This window comes from Sapajus apella, unplaced genomic scaffold (assembly GCF_009761245.1).
Source record: "Sapajus apella isolate SASKATOON/1434 unplaced genomic scaffold, GSC_monkey_1.0 scaffold164, whole genome shotgun sequence".
In the NCBI taxonomy this organism is placed as follows: domain Eukaryota; kingdom Metazoa; phylum Chordata; class Mammalia; order Primates; family Cebidae; genus Sapajus; species Sapajus apella.
In genome coordinates this window covers 2,180,535-2,199,563 of record NW_022437104.1, presented here as the reverse complement: position 1 = coordinate 2,199,563, position 19,029 = coordinate 2,180,535, and the positions used below count along the sequence as shown (strand labels likewise).

General features: G+C 37.5%; 1 protein-coding gene across 1 annotated transcript in view; it reads right to left on the bottom strand.

The window, feature by feature from the left end:
* The window catches only part of LOC116542220 (putative G antigen family E member 3), a 37,706-nt gene that overhangs the window by 17,628 nt on the left and 1,049 nt on the right, over positions 1-19,029 (bottom strand). The window lies entirely within an intron of this gene.

Here is a 19,029-nt window from a genome sequence, read left to right as displayed (position 1 = left end):
TTCCTCTTCCCCTCTTCCTGCCTCCTTCCTGCTGGTCTCCTTTTCTCTTTCTTTACCTTCCTTGGATTATCCTTCCAGGTTTTCGCAATACACTTATATTTTGTACAAGGATTTTGTTGTGCCAGGTTTTGCATCCTCACTGAATATGACTGGCTTTTATTTTCCTCTCCAAAATCAGGTTTTTGTTCTCAACATTTCTCCCCACTATGCCCAGTCACTGGTTTTGACACCATCAACATCCAATGTACAAACGGTTCTTGCTAACCAACACCATGTATATCTGATGTTCAGATGAGTTCCAATAAAAATATTTTTTGGAAAAAAAAAATACACTCTATGAACGAAAAAATATGATAAATTGGACTTTAATAAAATTAAATGCTTCTGCTTTCTGAAAGACGCTGTTCAGAAAATGAAACAAAATTAAGAACACTAAGAGAAAGTATTTGTAAAACACATGTAATGAAGGTCAGGTATCCAAATATGCAAAGAATTCTGAAAACAATAAAAAAGGAAGAACCCAATTAAAAAATAGATTAAAAATCTGAACAGACACCTGACCAAAGAGGATATATAGATGGCAAATAAGTGCATGAAGAGATGTTCAGCATCACATGCCATTAAGGAACTGCAAATTAAAACAACAATGATACACCAATACACACCTAGTAGAATAACTAAAATTTATAATACTGTCTATATCAAATTGTCACTGGTAGAGGGTAGTAATTGCAAGTTGTCCAGGTTCTTGGCATTTTGAAAAACAAATTGGACTAAACGCCCCGCAAAGCAAAGAAAGAATGAAGCAACAAAAGAATGAAAGCAGGGATTTATTGAAAAGGAAAGTACACTCCACAGTGTGGGAGCAGACCTGCAGTGGCTCAAGGGCCTGGATATGGAATCTTATTGGTTCCAAATGCCCCTGGAAGTTTCCCATTGGCCACTTCTTGCTCACCTCATGTAAGGGTGAGCAAAGAGTCTTCTTTTGCATAGAGCAACCAATCAGGAGCCAGGGTGAAGTTACAAAGTTATACTTCTATGCAAAAGAAGACTCTGCAGGCAATCCGTCTGAATGGTTGTGGACAGCAACCATTCAGAGGCTGGAGTGGAGTTACAAAGTTGCAAAGGAAGACTCCATCGGAACTCAGTATGATTTATTGCCAACAACCAATTTCCCATCTGCCACACGGAAAAGGTGAAATGGAGTAGCCTCTGGTCCTTTTGTTACTTAGGGGAGGAAAGTTAGGGTTTTCCTTTCAATTTAGTTCTAGGAAGCCGTGAAACAGCCTTAGGTTCCCTGCCCCCAAACCCTATTCTCCTGCCTCAAATGTTGGCAAGGATGTGGAAATTGAAACAACAATGAGATACCAATACACACCTAGTAGAATGACTAAAATCTAAAATAGTGATTATCAAACGATGGTAAGGATGTGGACCAACAGAAACTTGTTCATTGCTGGTGGAAATGCAAAATGGTATAGCCGCTTTGGAAGACAGTTTGGGGGCTTTTTACAAAAACTAAGCATATTCTTACAATAAAACCCAGAAATCCTGCTCCTTGATATTTATCCAAATGATTTGAAAACTTAATATGTAAGCCAGGTGCAGTGGTTCACGCATGTAATCCCAGCACTTTGGAAGCCCAAGGCGGGTGGATCACCTGAGGGCAGGAGTTTGAGACCAGCCTGGCCAACATGGTAAAACCCTGTCTCTACTAAAAATACAAAAATTAGCTGGGCATGGTGGCACGGGTTTATAGTCCCAGCTACTCGGGAGGCTGAGGCAGGAGAATCACTTGAACCTGGGAGACTGCGGTTGCAGTGATTGCGCCATTGCACTTCAGCCTGGGCAACAGAGCCAGACTCCGTCTCAAGAAAAAAAAAAAAGTAAAATGTGCACAAAACCTACACATCAATGTTTATAGAAACTTTATTAATAATTGCCAAAACTCAGAAGCAATGAAGATATCCCCCAGTAGGTGAATGATAAACAGACTCTGGTATGTCTGTACAATTGAATATCATTTAATGATAAGAAGAAATGAGCTCTTAAGCCAAAAAAAGATATGGACAAACATTAAGTGTATACTGTTAAGTGAAAAAAACTTCTCAGTTGATGGACTTTTTTCATGATTCTCTGTTTCTGTCTGTCTGTGTAGCTGTATGTGTTAGTGTGTGATGTTTATATAAAAGAGCTCTAGTTAACTGGCTTAAACAAAAATAAGCACTCGAATCAAACATGTTGTCAGAAAAATAGAAACATTACTGCTTTTAGGTCATGTGACCCTGATAGCCTTTGAAAAATAAAGGCAGTTTAAAGATTATTAGTTAAATTAAAATAAAAACGTCTTCAAAGTTCACACGTTTGGTCTACATTAGGCAAGTCAGATACTGTCTACTAGATGTTTTAAAGACATAAACTGCTATGACTTTTAGTAACTGTTTCACTTGTCTGTTTTACAGTTGTTGCATTCTAGGTAAGTCATGGGGTATATGGAGTTAGCCAAGTACCCTGACTAAGCTAGGAAAAGTCATGGGCTCTGCAATCTTATACATTGTTAAAATTTCTTACCTACTAGGTTTCTCACTAAAAACAAAAGCTGCTAGGAATTAACATTGTAACATGTGTACTTGAGACTACTGGAAAAACAGTTTTCCATGCAAGATATAGAAGCAAAGTATAATGTTTTGGTGGAAGGCTGTAAGATAGCATGGGAATGTGGTTTTTGTTAAAGGGAATGTAATTTTGTCTGGTTCAGAGGTTTTAAGGATTTTTAGCCTAAAAGAGCAATGGGGCAAAACTGAAGGTTTAAGCAAGTTGTAAAGTGTTTGTGAAGGGTTGATCTTGTAAAAGAAACTCTGTGTGTATGGGCAAGTTGGCTAAGATTTGAAGGGGATTATTTCGTTTTTCTGTAGGTTGAACATTGAAATAAAAGCACACACATGCAGGGTCAGAACCTGGGCCCACATGACTGAATAACAGGGTTTTATTAGAGAATTGATCAGCTGTTTAATAGGAAATTGTAAAGGGTTATAAGAGGTTTATGAAAATTTTACCTTATGGTCAAACCAATTAAGATTGCATAGATTTGATTATAAGGAGGTTGTTTTTTGGTCTTTTTTTTTTCTTTTTTTTTTTTTTTTAAACGGAGTCTCCCTCTCTTATCCAGGCTGGAGTGTAGTGGTGTGATCTCAGCTGACTGCAGCCTCTGCCTGCTGGGTTCAAGCAATTCTCGTGCCCCAGTCTTCTAAATACCTGGGATTACAGGCATGTACCACCATGCCCAGTTAATTTTTGTATGTTTGTAGAGAGGGGCTTTTGTCATGTGGCCCAGGCTGGTCTCAAACTCCTGGACTCAAGCAATCCACCTGCCTCAGCCTCCCAAAGTGCTGAGATTACAGACGTGAACCACTGTGCCTGTTCTGTAAAGTTTTATTTAGAATCAGATTTAAGATTAATAATATACTAATGCAAAGGAGAAATTTGGCTTTCTCTTTTAAACAAGATTTTCATGCTTTATTGGGTCATGTTTGGAAAACTGAATCTCTCCTCTATCAGTGAGTAAAGATTTTTGCCTTTAACAATGTTTTGAGTTATCATTTTGGCTAAATAAATGACTTACAGTGACCTGGGATTTTATCTTGTAATATCAAGTGTTTAAACCTTTGATATTTGATGAACTTTCCAAAGTTAAATTCTAAATTAAGCCTTTTTAAAAATCTGGTTAACCTTTTAGATATTAGTTACCCTAAAGTCCAAAAGCCATGTATTTGGCTTATCTGGTATGTAAAAACAGTACAAAAACATTGTCAACTATGGAATGGTGTTAGGCTTTCTTTGGACTATATTTATATGAGTCTGTTACTGGTATGTGTTTCATCATTATATAAGATTTTCATAATTCTGTTATGTCTCAGTGTAATTATGATTGTCATGTTAAATTACTGTGTGCCACAGAGATGACCAGTCTTTATCATGGCTGTTCTGAGACTTTTGTCATCTGCAGTTGTTTCACTTGGTTATTTTTAAGGTGGTTTTATAGTCAGCTGTAGGCCTATGACAGATGCTCTTGAATGCAGGTTTCTGATAACTGTGGAGATTGTGACACTAGAATAGAGGAAAATAACTTCCAAGACTCCCATAGAGAGCTAATGTGTTCATGAATATCAAGCAGAACAAGAATTAATTACAAAGACTGAACTAATGGGAGACTAAAATAATTTTTATGACTTTTTGTTTGAAATATTGCTAATTTTTGGTTTTTCAGAGTTCAGAAAACCTTTATTTCCTTAGACATACTCACAGATTTTAACAATTGGGTAAAGTAAACCCCTGTGAGCAAAACTTGAAGTGTATTTCTTTCTCTCTAGCTGATTTCTCCAGAATATGAAAACTATTCATAAGTGTACCTAATTTATGGTGGTAGAGTTATTTGCATATGTTCAATAAGCACCTGTTTTCTTTTGTAACAGGACGCAATTGGAGACACTGGCTATTTTACCCAGGCTTTCACTGGAATGACATACTTTCAGACATAAATAGATTGAAACAAAGTTGATTTATAGAGCCAATAAAAGCCCCTTGGGAAAGCTGGCCTCGTATCTTGTCTACACAGCCGCTGTACAGGGTTTCTGACCTGTGGTAAGTAAAGAGTGTCACTCTTTGACACTCATGACAGTGTCACTTTCTGACAGGCCCAGGAGCCCCAAATTACCCTGGGACTTCAAGGTGAGGAATTTACCCAATTAATACAAGTATTTGTAGGCACAGATAAATCTGTGGCTGGCCTCAAAGTTTTGAAGTCTAATCTAAGATTCTTTATGGAATAAAGTTCCAGCAAAGCCAATTTTTAAAAGAACCTATATGGCAAATAATATGCTGACTTTATGCAAATACTCAGTCCAAGCACAATAAAACTGAAACTTATTTTGCAAATAAATTTGTCCTACTGTGATTTGTCTTTAGTAAAAGCAGGAACTGGAGAGAGAAAAATTATGTTTCAAAAAAAAAAAAAAAAACTATAGTATACCTGTTGTTCGATTCTAGTCTCATCCACTGTTTTTGAGTTTTTATTATTTTCTGCAATTGAAGCCACCGTTGCAAAATTATAACTGAGACAGTGAAAGAGATCTAACCTAAGCAACTCTGTCTTACTTCTAACCTCCATCCTGCCCTTGTTCATTCCTGAGTGTAGGCTGAACTAACTGGGAGGAACTTAGTTTATACTTTAGCTTTGAAACAAAGGGGATAGCAGTTCCTTCCCAAAACAAATCCCCTTCCTGCCTGGGGACTAGACTGCCTTTGCAGGACTAACAAATTAGCCGCAAGATTAGAAATTATGATTTGGAACATGGGGAGAAATGCCAGATATAGTATACACCTAAAGAAAAATAAATAAATTCAAAAAGAAATTATGATTTGGTAGTCATACAGCTGCATATTGCGAGATTCTAAACCTCCCCAAGTTGCTCCCAGGGATAACATCACTATTGTCAAACCTAAGACCAGAGCTTGAGATATTTTGCAAGCCCTGCACTCAATGGACTAGTTAGATCCATCCAGATACATAAACTGGCTCATCTGGTCTTGCGGCCCCCCTTCCAGGTATTGAATCAGCACAAGGAGACAGCTTCAACTCCCTGTGATTTAATTTCTGACCCAACCAATCAGAACTCCTGATTCACTGGCCTCCTACCCACCAAATTATCCTTAAAAATTTTGATCCTCAAATTCTCAGGGAGACTAATTTGAATAATAATAAAACTCCAGTCTCCCACATAGACGGCTCTGCATGAATTACTCTTTTTCTATTACAATTCCTCTGTCTTGATAAATTAGCTCTGTCTAGGCAGTGGGCAAGGTGAACCCATTAGGTGATTACACAATTTGGGCTGAATCCTGAATTCTTTCTGGGCTACAAAGTCCCCATACTAATGCTTTCAAATTTTTCTTTTGTTTTTCTGATTTGTCCTCAATGAAATTGCTACTACCTCTTTCTTAAGATCCTGCAAGCTGAAGCTTATGCCTTGTAATATAGGCAAGAGAAAAAAATGTCAGATTGCCCCTGCCTTCCTCCTCTATTACTAAAGATATCTGGATAAATTGTGCTCAACATTAACCTTTGTTTTTCTTCTGTCTCTATAGAAATGCCTCTTATTAAAAATCTGTTTGTCTTCATAACATACAGAAGCCTTGCCCATTTGCAATGCCACTTCCTACTGGATACAGCTGTTTAACTGGACCAATCTAGTCTCAGGACTACAACAATGACTAAAAAGATATGGAACATTATGTTTAAATTTGCTCATTCCTGTTTATCCTGTAAACCGAAACGTATCTGGGACAAGTGTCAATCAATTTAGAAAGTTTATTTTGTCAAGGTTAAGGACACACCCATGACACAGCCTCACAAGGTCCTGACAACATGTGCCCAAGGTGGTCAGGGCAGACCTTGGTTTTATACTGCGAAAGGAAAATCTTGGGGCCCCTACATTACTAAGCTAAGGGAAAAGTCAAGCTGGGAGCTGCTCAGGACAAACCTGCCTCCCACTCTACTCAAAGTCACCCCTCTGCTCACTGAGATAGATGTGTATTCTGATTGCCTCCCTTGGAAAAGCTTATCAGAAACTCAAAAGAATGTAACTATTTGTCTCTCATCTACCTGTGACCTGGAAGCCTCCTTCATGCTTCAAGTTGTCCCTGCCTTTATGGATGGAATCAATGTCCTTCTTACATATGTTGATTGATGTCTCATGTCTCCCTAAAATGCATGAAATGAAGCTGTGCCCCAACCACCTTGGGCACATGTTGCCAGGACTTCCTGAGGCTGTGTCACCAGCACACACCCTCAACCTTCACAAAATAAACTTTCTAAGTTAACTGAGACCTGTCTCCAATATTTGGGGTTCACATTTGGTAACCACGGAGGGATTCTGAGTGGAGATGCCCCTGACATTTGACAAATCTCTTGTTGGTGCTTGGTATCAGCCTGAGCTAACTTTAGGGCTCAAACCAAAAGGACAATTTGCTGAGGTCTGAGAGCACCATTTCCAGAGAATCCCTCATCTCCCAAAATTTGGTTAAGATCTAAAGTTTATTTTGCTGTCCAACTCCTCTTTTTTTTTTTCAGTTTTACTTGCTTGCCATGAGGAAGGCAAGATTTCCTGTTTCTGTAACTATGGAAGGCAGGTAACTCCTTGATGGAGTTTGAGCTCGATTCCAACATGGAAGATGAGTTGTTTTTATTTTCCTTCTTCTACAATGGTAGAGAGCAGTCTACAGCTTGAGACCCATCCGTAGGTAAGTAACTGAATTGGGATTTGTCTTGGCTAAAGTTAAGATTAACAACCAGCTGGTCTTAATTTCTCTTTACCATTAGAGCACTCAGTAATTATATAATTTGTGCAATCATTTATTTTGCTTGACTGATTTTTCTGTTGTTTGTTTGTTTGTGATTTTGTTGTTTTTTCCATCTTTTTCCCATTGGGTTTGAACAACTCTATCTGACTTGATCAAATCTGAAGGAAAGTTCCAAATGAGGGGGAACAAGGCCTCTAAAGTGGCTAAATTCCCACTAAATGAAAGGTGGTATAGTGCAGGGAGAAAAACAGCCAGCAAAAGAAAACAGAAAAATAAAAGGAAAGATTTTTGATTTTGACTACTTAAGGAGCTTTATTTACATAACAAAGCTATTTTTTTTTCCGCTAACCATGCCACACTGAAAGCAATGACTGTGCTTTCTCTCCCCACCACCATGCTGCAGTTCAATAGCTAAGAGTCTTACTTCTTTTTTATTCCCCACCATGACAGCCTACGTTTGTTCCTAAATCAAACTCTTTCTGGTTTGATACTTGGTACTTCGGAAACAGCAGCAATTTGTTCTAGCTGAAATATAGTAATGAAATTTTAAAAGATTTTTTTAAAAGAGCTCAATGGTTAAAAGTCCACTTAATTAAAAGCTAACATCCATGATGTGTGTATATGTGTGTGTATATGTGTGTGCCTGTTTGTATTTAAGGCCTTCATGTTTTTGTGTTGGTTTGTTTTTTGTTTTCTCTCCTAGGACCTTGTTTTGTTTGTTTGTTTGTTTGTTTTTTGTTTTGTTTTGTTTTGTTTTGAGCAAAATTTTTTTTTAATTTCTCAGCTGACTGAATTCTGTTTTCTTCATTAATAGCTAGTGTAACAGAGGTTACTCCCTAGTTTTTAAGGAAGAGTACAGCTTAGACACTTAGAAATGTCTTTGTTAAAAAAAATTAAATGCACTGTAAAAGCATCATGTGGTCTAACTTCAAGATGATTATTCCTTTTTTTGGAGACCCGAGATTCAGACTGGTAGGCTCTGCCCAAAGCTCAGAGATCCAGCTAAAAAGATAGGTAATCCCTATCTAAATAAAATTGGTCTCCCTATACAATCCTGTGATAAATTTTTGTAATTTTATGTGTAATTTGGCTTAAAGAAAAATAAAAATGTCTCCCTCTAACACCACCAGATTTTTTTTCTGTACCTTATGATGTAAATTTTGCTATTTGATTTTCACCTGGATTGTTTCCTTTAATATACAAATTTGAGGCTATTTAGCTAACAATTGCCTAGGGTTGTAAAACAGGTTATTAAGAATCTGAAAGTCTAAAATAGGAAAAAAAGAAGGGGGATCTTCATGAATCTATAAGATGTATTTCCATCTGCATGCTTAATATGTCTATGCATTTATGTGTTGTTTATACAATAGTTCACTACTTTTTGGTTGCATTTATTAATTCAACCAATTTCACACTTATCTCTGCCAAATACTATAAAGTGACAAAATTTGAAATAGCAGTTACAAAACTATAAACCCAGCCCAAACCAGAATAATCTTTTCTTGTGCAATCTTTAATAAATCAGACATTGATATTCGTTTAATAAAAACAGCTGCATCTTGAATTTAGTAAGATTACCATAACTTCTAATCCTGTGGCTTTAGGCAGTCTAGTCCACAGGCAATAAGGAGGTTTGTTTTGGAAAAGGAACGTTATTGTATTTGTTTCAAAGCAAAACTATAAACCATGTTCCTCCCAAAGTTTAGGAATGAACAAGGGCAGTTTGGAGGTTAGAAGCAAGATGGAGTCAGTTAGGTCATATCTTTTTCGCTGTCTCAGTTATAATTTTGCAATTGTGGTTTCATAACTTTAAATCATGACTATCAGAGCTTTCATAAATAATCTAGGTAAACTATTAAAACAAAATAATTAGGCAAATGTAATGGGATGAATACCTGTAAACAAATGACATAATTTAGAATATAAAGTTATATTACATTAAATAATAGATATTTCATTATTTGGGTATTTTCCAATAAAAAATATATTGTAGGAAGACATTCTTGCCAAAAAAAGTATGTTCTTTTTTAAAAAGGTGAACAAGTTTTGTCTAATTCAAAGCTTATGTAAAAGTTATGTGTAAAAGAAGGTAAAGGAACCAGGAAAAAAAATGTAAAGAAAGTTATAAAATAAAGAGGATTTTGTGGTAAGAAAGATTAAAGAGAAATAATTTTATGTCATAAAGAATCTTGTATGGTAAATTTAGTGCTAATATAAATGACTGGTTCTTTAAGAGGAAGGATGCTCAGAACAAACAAGAAAGTACAAGCATGTCATGAATAGTCTGTGTGAGTAACAATAAGAGAATTTATATTTTTAAAAAATATATGATCAAATTGTTTATAATTAAAGAATTAAAATGCTCTTTCTAGAGACTGGACTTAATATAAAACAACACTTATTCACTAACTTATTGGCTAAAACAATAAAACTTTCCTAACGGGTTAATTTGTTTATTTATTTGTTTGTTTGTTTTTAATGAGACAGAGTCCCTCTCTGTTGCCCAGGCTGGAGTGCAATGGCAGGATCTCGGCTCATTGCAAACTTCGCCTCCCAGGTCCAAGTGATTCTCCTGCCTCAGCCTCCTAAGTAGCTGAGATTACAGGGCCATGCCACCACATGCAGCTAATATTTGTATTGTTTTTAGGAGAGATGGGGTTTTGCCATGTGGGCCAGGGTAGTCTCAAACTCCTGATCTCAGGTGATCCACCGTCCTCCACATCCCAAAGTGCTGGGATTGCAGGCATGAGCCAATTTTACTCTTAATAAATTATAAGAGATTTTAATTTTTTTAACCCAAAGTTCAAATTTTATTGCATTTCACCACTTTTCAGCATTCCCTTCCCTTTTAAAAGGCATGTTTTCTTAAAGGTCTAAAGGAAATATTTTCTTCCAACGTACTATTCTGTGCACTGCCAAAGGTTTTTTCTTTTGCCCTTTGGTAACTGGCATAATAGATTTTCCATTTTATTAAAATAATTTCTATGACATTATTATTAAGTTTGGTTTTGCTTATGAAAAAACTGAGATTTAAAAACTTTTAAATTAAGGTTATTACAACCCTGTATCTTTCTGTATGTGCTTTTAAAGTACTTGTGACATTAAGTTACAGGGCTTTAACTCCTGGGTCTAAAAAGAATACCATGTCCTGATAAATATTAAATACTGATAGCAATTAAAGCCTCATCTTCAGGCCCTGTAGAAGACACCAACCAAAATAAACTGCATTCCTAAGACACAAAGCCAGAAATTAAATCCATTCAACTCCTCAAGGCCCAGGTACTGTTACAGAATAGGTGGGCATGTGAGATTGTGAGGGTCAATTTTACAAGATAAAATAAGTTCATTTTCTCTAAATTAATCATTAATGTCAAAGGCAAACTGATGCAAGACCAGCATATGGACCCCGGTGTCAGATTAACAAGGTTTTCTGGAAGCATTAATTAACTCCTTAATAAAGGTTATAAAAGGCTTGTGGAAGTTATATTTTATAATCAAGATTAAATTTTATAAATTGTTTACAGAATTTTAAAAAAAAACAAATTTAATTGGCTTCATGATGTTTTTATTAGGGCTTCTGGTTTGAATAATTGTCTCCTCTCTCAAAGAATGAAGGTTTTCACTTTTTAAAAAATCTTCGAGTTATAACTTTGGTTAAATGAATGACTTTACAATAACCTGTAATCTTATTTTGTAATATTGAGTGTTCTAAACCTTTAATATTTAATAAGCTTTACAAAATCAAATTATAAATTATGTCTTTTTCTGACCAAATTAATCCTTTAAGATATCAGGTTCCCTAAAGTCCAAAAATGACATAATCTGGCTTATTTGGTATAAAAAATATACAGAAAGCTTTGTCAAATATGAAATGATGTTTCGTTTTCTTTGGGCTGTATTTGTATAAACATGTTATTGGTATGTGTGTTCCAAAATTATGGGAAACTCCTATAATTCTAATATGATTTATTGTACATTATCAGTAATAATCATAATTGTTATGTTAAAATTATTGTTTGCCACAGAGGTAACAAATTTCCTTGTCAATTGTATCTTTGACTATGGCTTCCCTAAAACTTTTGGTCATCTATGGGCAATTGTGTTGTTTCTGACTTCTTTTGAAGGTAGTTTTATAATCAGCTGTAAAACTCTAAAAGGATTTATATGCAGGTTTCTGATAACTTTGGAGACTGTGACATCAGAATAAAGGAAAAACTTTCAGGACTCATGGAGAGATAAAATGTTTATGAGTATCAAGCAAAACAGCAATTAACTGCACAAACTGAACTAATATTTTGACTTTTTGCTTAAAATGTTGCTGATCCTTTGGGGTTTTTTCGGAGTCTTGAAACTTGTCTTTTGAGCTATTGGCAGCTTTTAACAATTTAGTATACTCCTATGAACAAAATTTGGAGCATATTTATTTCTGTCTACCTGATTTCCATATTTGTTTCTCTCTACCTGATTTGGAACTATTTATAAGTATTCTTAACTTATGGCAATTCAGTATTTGAATAAGTGCAATAAGAATCTGTTTCCATTTGTAACAGGATACAGTTGGAGAGACTGATTATTTTACCAAGGCTTTGACTAGTATACTGTGTTTTCCTTTAAAAAATCAAACTTGGCTTATGGAGCTAATAAAGCTCTTGGAAAAATTGGCCTCATATTTTGTGTACACAGTCCCTGTACAGAGTTTCTGACCTGTGATAAGTAAAGAATGTCACTTTTTGACAGGCCCAGAAGCCCCAAGTTTACCTTGGAACTTCAAGAGGGAGGAAATTAACCCAACTCATAGATATTTGATGTCGAAAATCCATGGCTGGGCTCAGCTTTTTAAAAGTCTTATCTGTAATTCCTTCTATGGAACAAAGCTCCATCAAAGCCAATTTAAAAGCCTATGTAAAAATTAATTATTCTTGCTGTGCTATATACAAATAATTAGGTCAAGTACAATAAAGCAAACCAGTCCTACCATGATTTGTCTTTAACAAAAATGGGAAACTGGATTGAGAAAAATTATGTTTCAAAAACTATAGTACACCTATTGTTAGTTTCTAGTCGTGCCCAGTGTTTTCAATTTTCATTATTCTCTACAGTTTGGACTAAATTTTAATTTTTTCTTGGCTATAGTCTTCAAAAATATGTTTTCAATTTTTTTCTTCTTTTTTTCCCATATTTCCTAATTTTGAGTAATCAAAACTAAGCTGTGTTTTCATAAAGCCCTGCAAATTGAAGCCAGACAAGTTAAACATGAGAAGAAAATAACAGCAACCTATTCACCTACATAAGCCACTTTTATACCTGCCTACTGATGTAGGGACTTCAGAGTAATGTGGCCTATGTCGATTTTCCAGAGTTGTTTTTCATTAGTTGTTTTTCTCCCTTCCTACCCCTATTTTTTTTCATAGGACACGAGATTTCACAATCTTCTAGAAATGAGCTTTCCTAATAAATCTGGACCTACCTGTACAGGAATAAACCATCCTGGCCATGACAGATCAATAAAACCTGGGATCGGAGACTCATTTTCTTCTAAAATGCTTTCTCCAAAAGACTTTTTTAAAAAGTGGGAGGGAAATGTGAATAGAAATTAAATCTTGGAACCCCAAACTCATTAAGCCAAAGGGAAAAGTCAAGCTGGGAACTGGGTCACAAAGACCTGCCTTCCCCTTTTGGTTCCTAAATAAGATGGCTACAAGATGAAAAGCTACATGCCTCCCCTATATTTTGCCCACAAGGAAATTCCTAGTGAGCTGCAAAGTCTTTCAAGGTGTTTCTGTTAAAATTTCACCATAACAGCGTAAATTGATAGCTTATCTTTAGAGGTGCAGTAGCCCCCTGCCCACAAGACATATCTGATTGTTCCCTTCCCCCATTTTTGTCTATGTTATCTTATGTAAAACGCATATTTCCTGCATTTTTCCTCTGCCCCGTTTCTCTATGGCATCTTATGTAAAAAATACAGATTCACTGAGACAGACAAAAGTATGAATGGCTATTTTTCCCCACCCCCCTCTTTCATTAAATTGTGTACTTCTCAGTATCCCATCCTTTCCCCTTCAAATTTGGGAGCCCTCAAAATCATCTCCCAAGAAAGGCACAGACCTATCTCCCAGGCATGCACCTTTAACTTTGGCAAATAAATCTCTTAAAATGATTGAGACTTATCTCACCATTTGTCTCAATTGACAGTCTTTTTACGTTCCCAGATGAAGCAACACACAAGCCTCCCTCAGTTTATAGGGAGTGACATATATTGAAAGTCCAGTTGTTTTAAGACTCTGGAAAAACACATTTGCCTCCCTGTAACCTTAAGCCCTCAGATGCTGGTAACCCCTGCCAATCATTCCAACAATCAAAGTTGTACTTGGAAACTTCCAAAATGTCCCAAAGTAGGTGATGATATTCTGCCTATGAGCCACAAGTATACAATTTAAAAGAAGTACCCTCAAACTTTGTACTTACATCCAAAGAATAGAAATGTTTCCATCAGAACAGAAGAAATAATATGGCACCAGGAAGATCAAACTAAGCCAATCAGGAAAAAATAAAGAAAAAAATACTAAAAATGAATAAAGTCTCCAAGAAATAAGGTATTTTGTAAAATGGCCAACCCTAAGAATAATTGATGTCCCTGAGGGAGAAGAGAAAATAATATCTGGAAAATTTATATGAGGGAATAATTGAGGAAAACTTCCTGGACCTGGCTAGAGATCTAGATATCCAAATCTAAGAAACTCAAAGAAATCATGAGAAGTTCACTGCAAAAAGATCTTCACCAAAGTATACAGTCATCAGGCTATCTAAAGTCAGCATGAAGGAAATAATTCTAAGAGCACCAAGACAAAAGTAGCAAGTAATATTCAAAGGAAAGCTATCAGACTAAACATAGACTTCTCAGCAGAAACCTTACAAGCCAGAAGAGATTAGGGCCTTGTCTTCAACCTCCTTAAACAGAACATCTGTCAGCCAAGAATTGTGTATCCCACAAAACTAAGTTTATAAATGAAGAAGAAATAAAGTCGTTTTCACACAAACAAATGCTGAGGGAATTTGTCACTACCACTACAAGAAATTCTAAAAGGAGAGTGAACTAACCTTCCCAATTGCTACAAAGAGAATAAAATACCTAGGAATACAGCTAACAAAGGATGTAAAGGATCTCTTCAAGGAGAAGTGCAAACCACTGCTCAACGAAATAAGAGAGGACACAAACAGATGGAAAAACATTCCATGCTCATCGTTAGGAAGAATCAATATCAAGAAAATGGCCATACTGCCCAAAGTAATTTATAGATTCAACACTATCCCCATCAAGCTACCAATGACCTTCTTCACAAAACTGGAAAAATCCACCTTAAACTTTATATGGAAACAAAAGAGAGCCTACATATCCAAGACAATCCTAAGCAAAAAGAACAAAGCCAAAAGCATCAAGCTACCTGACTTCAAACTACACTACAAGGCTACAGTAATCAAAACAGCATGGTACTGGTACCAAAACAGAGATATAGACCAATGGAACAGAACAGAGGCCTTGGAGGCAATGCCACACATCTACAACTATCTGATCTTTGACAAACCGGACAAAAGCAAGCAATGGGGAAAAGATTCCCTGTTTAATAAATGATATTGGGAAAACTGGTTAGCCATGTGCAGAAAGCAGAAACTGGACCCCTTCCTGAAACTTTACACTAAAGTTAACTCCAGATGGATTAAAGACTTAAACATAAGGCCTAACACCATGAAAACTCTAGAAGAAAACCTAGGCAAAATCATTCAGGACATCAGCATAGGCAAGTACCTAATGACTAAAACACCAAAAGCATTGGCAACAAAAGTCAAAATAGACAAATAGGATCTAATTAAACTCCAGAGCTCTGTACAGCAAAAGAAACAATCATTAGAGTGAACCAGCAACCAACAGAATGGAAAAATATTTTTGCAATCTATCCATCTGACAAAGGGCTAATATCCAGAATCTACAAAGAACTAAAACAGATTTACAAGAAAAAAAACAAACCCATTCAAAAGTGGGTGATGGATATGAACAGACACTTTTCAAAAGAAGATATATATGAGGCCAAGAAACATGAAAAAATGCTCATAATCACTGGTCATCAGAGAAATGCAAATCAAAACTACATTGAGATATCATTTCATGCCAGTTAGAATGGTGATCATTAAAAAATCTGGAGATAACAGATGCTGGAGAGGATGTGGAGAAATAGGAACTCTTTTACACTGTTGGTGGGAGTGTCAATTAGTTCAACCATTGTGGAAGTCAGTATAGTGATGCCTCAAGTATCTAGAAATAGAAATTCCATTTGACCTAGCAATCTCATTACTGGGTATATACCCAAAGGATATAAATCATTCTATTATAAAGACACATGCACACGTATGTTCATTGTGGCATTGTTTACAATAGCAAAGACCTGGAACCAACCCAAATGCTCATCAATGATAGACTGGACAAGGAAAATGTGGCACATATGCACCATGGAATACTATGCAGCCATAAAAAATGATGAGTTTGTGTCCTTTGTAGGGACATAAAAGAATCTGGAAACCATCATTCTCAGCAAACTGACACAAGAACAGAAAACCAAACACTGCATGTTCTCACTCATAGGCGGGTGTTGAACAATGAGAACACATGGACACAGGGAGGGGAGCATCACACACTGGGGTCTGTTGTGAGGGGCTAGGGGAGAGACGGGGGTGGGAAGGTTGGGAGGGATAGCATGGGGAGAAATGCAAGATACAGGTGATGGGCGGATGGAGACAGCAAACCACCTTGCCATGTACGTAACAATCTTGCATGATCTGCACATGTACCCCAGAACCTAAAGTACAATTAAAAAAAAGAAATTCTAAAAGAAGTTCTAAACCTTGAAACACACCAAAATAGAACCTCTTGAAAGCTTAAAACTCACAGGGTCTATGAAATGATAACACAATTAAAACAAATCTAGGTAATAATTGACATAATAAAGAAAACAGTGCCTCATATCTCAATATTAACATTGAATGTAAATGGTCTAAACCCTCCTCTTAAAAGATACATATGGCAGAACAGATAATAAATCACAATCCAAATATCTACTGTCTTCAAGAGACTCACCTAACACCAAATGTTCTATACAAATTCAAGGTAAAAGGGTGGAAAAAGGTACTCCATGCAAATGGAAACCAAAAGTGAGCAGGAGTAGCTATTCTTATATGAGACAAAACAGACTTCAAAGCAGTGACAGTTAAATTTAAAAAAAAAAGACAAAGATGATCACTATAAAATGATAAAAGGATTAATTCAACAAGAAAATAATAGCATCTTAAAGTTATATGCACCAAATCCTGGAGCTCCTAGATTCATAAAACAGTTACTACTAGACCTCAGAGGAGAGACCCCCTTACCTCCTATTTTACCTCCTCCCTCCCCGACTTCCAGATGGGAAGAAGGGTGAAGAAGGGATAAATAAAATAAAATAAAATGCCAAAGAGCTGGGAAAATGACTCCCTTTTTAGTTCCCAGCATCTCTGCTATCTGTTAACCTTGAAAGAGTTGCGAATGAATGTTATTCCTGCTGGCTGGAGCCCGGCACTGGGTCATACCCCCACATCTGCATGGACCAGTCTCCCTACTGGAATCACCTCTACCAACAAACAGCTTGTTGCTTTTGTCTTATCTCTGTAAGCCCCCTCCCCTGCCGGTCCCCACTCATGCTGCATATGAAATAGCAATCAATAAAGCCAAAAGATTTTAAGGTCAGATGTCCAGCAAATGGACAATGACATAGTTCCACCTCAGTTTCCCCTTTATGGTTGTAAGCCTATAAAAAGGGAGAGAAGCTGCAACTCGAGGAGCTCGGTAAATGAGGCTGTAGACCCCGAAGCTCCCGGCCAAATAAAAAGCCACTTCCTTTCTCAGTTCAGTGTTCTAGAGGTTTGTTCCCCACCACTCCTGCTTCATTTTTGGTTCCCTGACTGGGAAACAAGTTTTGGTTGGCAGACAGCCAGGACAGCCTTCCAGGCAGCTTTTCCCTGCCCTGCAGAGCATCCCCATGGAGACTCCAGCCCACTTGGGCAATGGGATGCTGAGAGGGCTCCCAGGTAGGCATTGGACCCAGTGGACCCTTCTCCCACAGCACAGCCAGGCAGACCCTTGGGGATCTGGCGCAGAGGCTGAGCCCCAAGAAGGAACTGGTGTGCTCAGATACTGGATGTCAGAAACTTGGTAGGATTAATTCTGAGAAGCTTCACTGGCCCACCCACTGGGTGGAAGTGTGGCACTGTGTGCCAAGGTAGGCACTTGGTTTTGGTTCTTTTCTTGTGTGTGTGTGTCCTGAGAGCCAGCAAAGAGTGGGATAGGACCTACTGAGCTGGCAACCGACATAGTGCAGTGGGGAATAGCTTACCTGCTGCCAGGGCAGTCATGATAGAGCACGCTGAGTCAGCACCCTGGTTCTGGTTTTGTTCCTGTGTGTGTGCCAAGGTAGGCACCTTGGTTTTGGTTCTGTTCTTGTGTGTGTGTATCAATCTCGGAACTTTGGTTTTAATTTTGTGACTCTGTAAGCCAGTCTTGGCGTCTTAAATTTGTTTCTGTTTCTAACTTGGCTAGAGGGAGATGGATAAAATGCAGAGTAAACCCACTCCATTGAAAACTGTGCTAAAGAATTTCAAGAAGGGATTTAGTGGAGATTATGATGCCACCATGACACCAAAAAAACTTAAAACTCATGTGAAGTAGCCTGGCCAGCATTAGAGGCAGATTGGCACACAGAAGGGAGCCTGGACAGGTCCCTTGTCTCCAAAGTGTGGCACAAGTTTGCAGGAAATTCATGACACCTTAACCAATTTCTATACATAGATACTTCGTTACATTTAGTTTTAAACCTCCCACAGTGGTTTAAGAGGCCAAGCAGCAGCAGTGTTAGTAGCAAAGGGACAGGCAGTTAGGAAAAAAATCTTACTCCACCTGCCAGGGGACACAGGCTTCTAAGATCTTGGCTGACTCGGCACCAGAGGACCTTCTTCCAATAACACCCCCTCCTTACCAGGAAGAGAGGCTCCCCTCTCCAAAGCCAGAGATCTCAATGCCTCCACAGGGTCTGAACCCTCCTAGACAGCCCAGAGTAAATAAATAAATAAATTGCAGCATCAGGAGGCACTCCTCCCATAGCAGCCCTCTTCTCAGGGGCATCCCCTCCCCTGGGGGCTCATTTGCAGCCCGAGGCTGGAATGCAAATGCCCCTGATAGAGCAGCAGTATACAAGAGTAAATGAGGATGAATATACGGTGGAAAGGCATGTCTTCACATACGTACCATTCACTTCGTCCGACCTCATCAACTGGAAGAATAACAACCCATCTTACACTGACAGACCACAAGCTTTAATTGACCTGATTCAAACTGTCATCCTAACTCATAACCCTACTGGGGCTAATTGTCACCAGTTGCTCATGTATCTTTTTAACACTGATGAGAGGTGAAGAGTGCTCCAAGCGACATCTAAATGGCTGGAAGAGCATGTTCCAGCTAATTACCAAAATCACCAGGAATATGTAAGAACCCAGTTACCAGGAATCAACCCTCAGTGGGACCCAAATACCCCTGAGGGCATGCAAAGGCTAACTCAATACAGAGAGGCCTTACTGGAGGGAGTA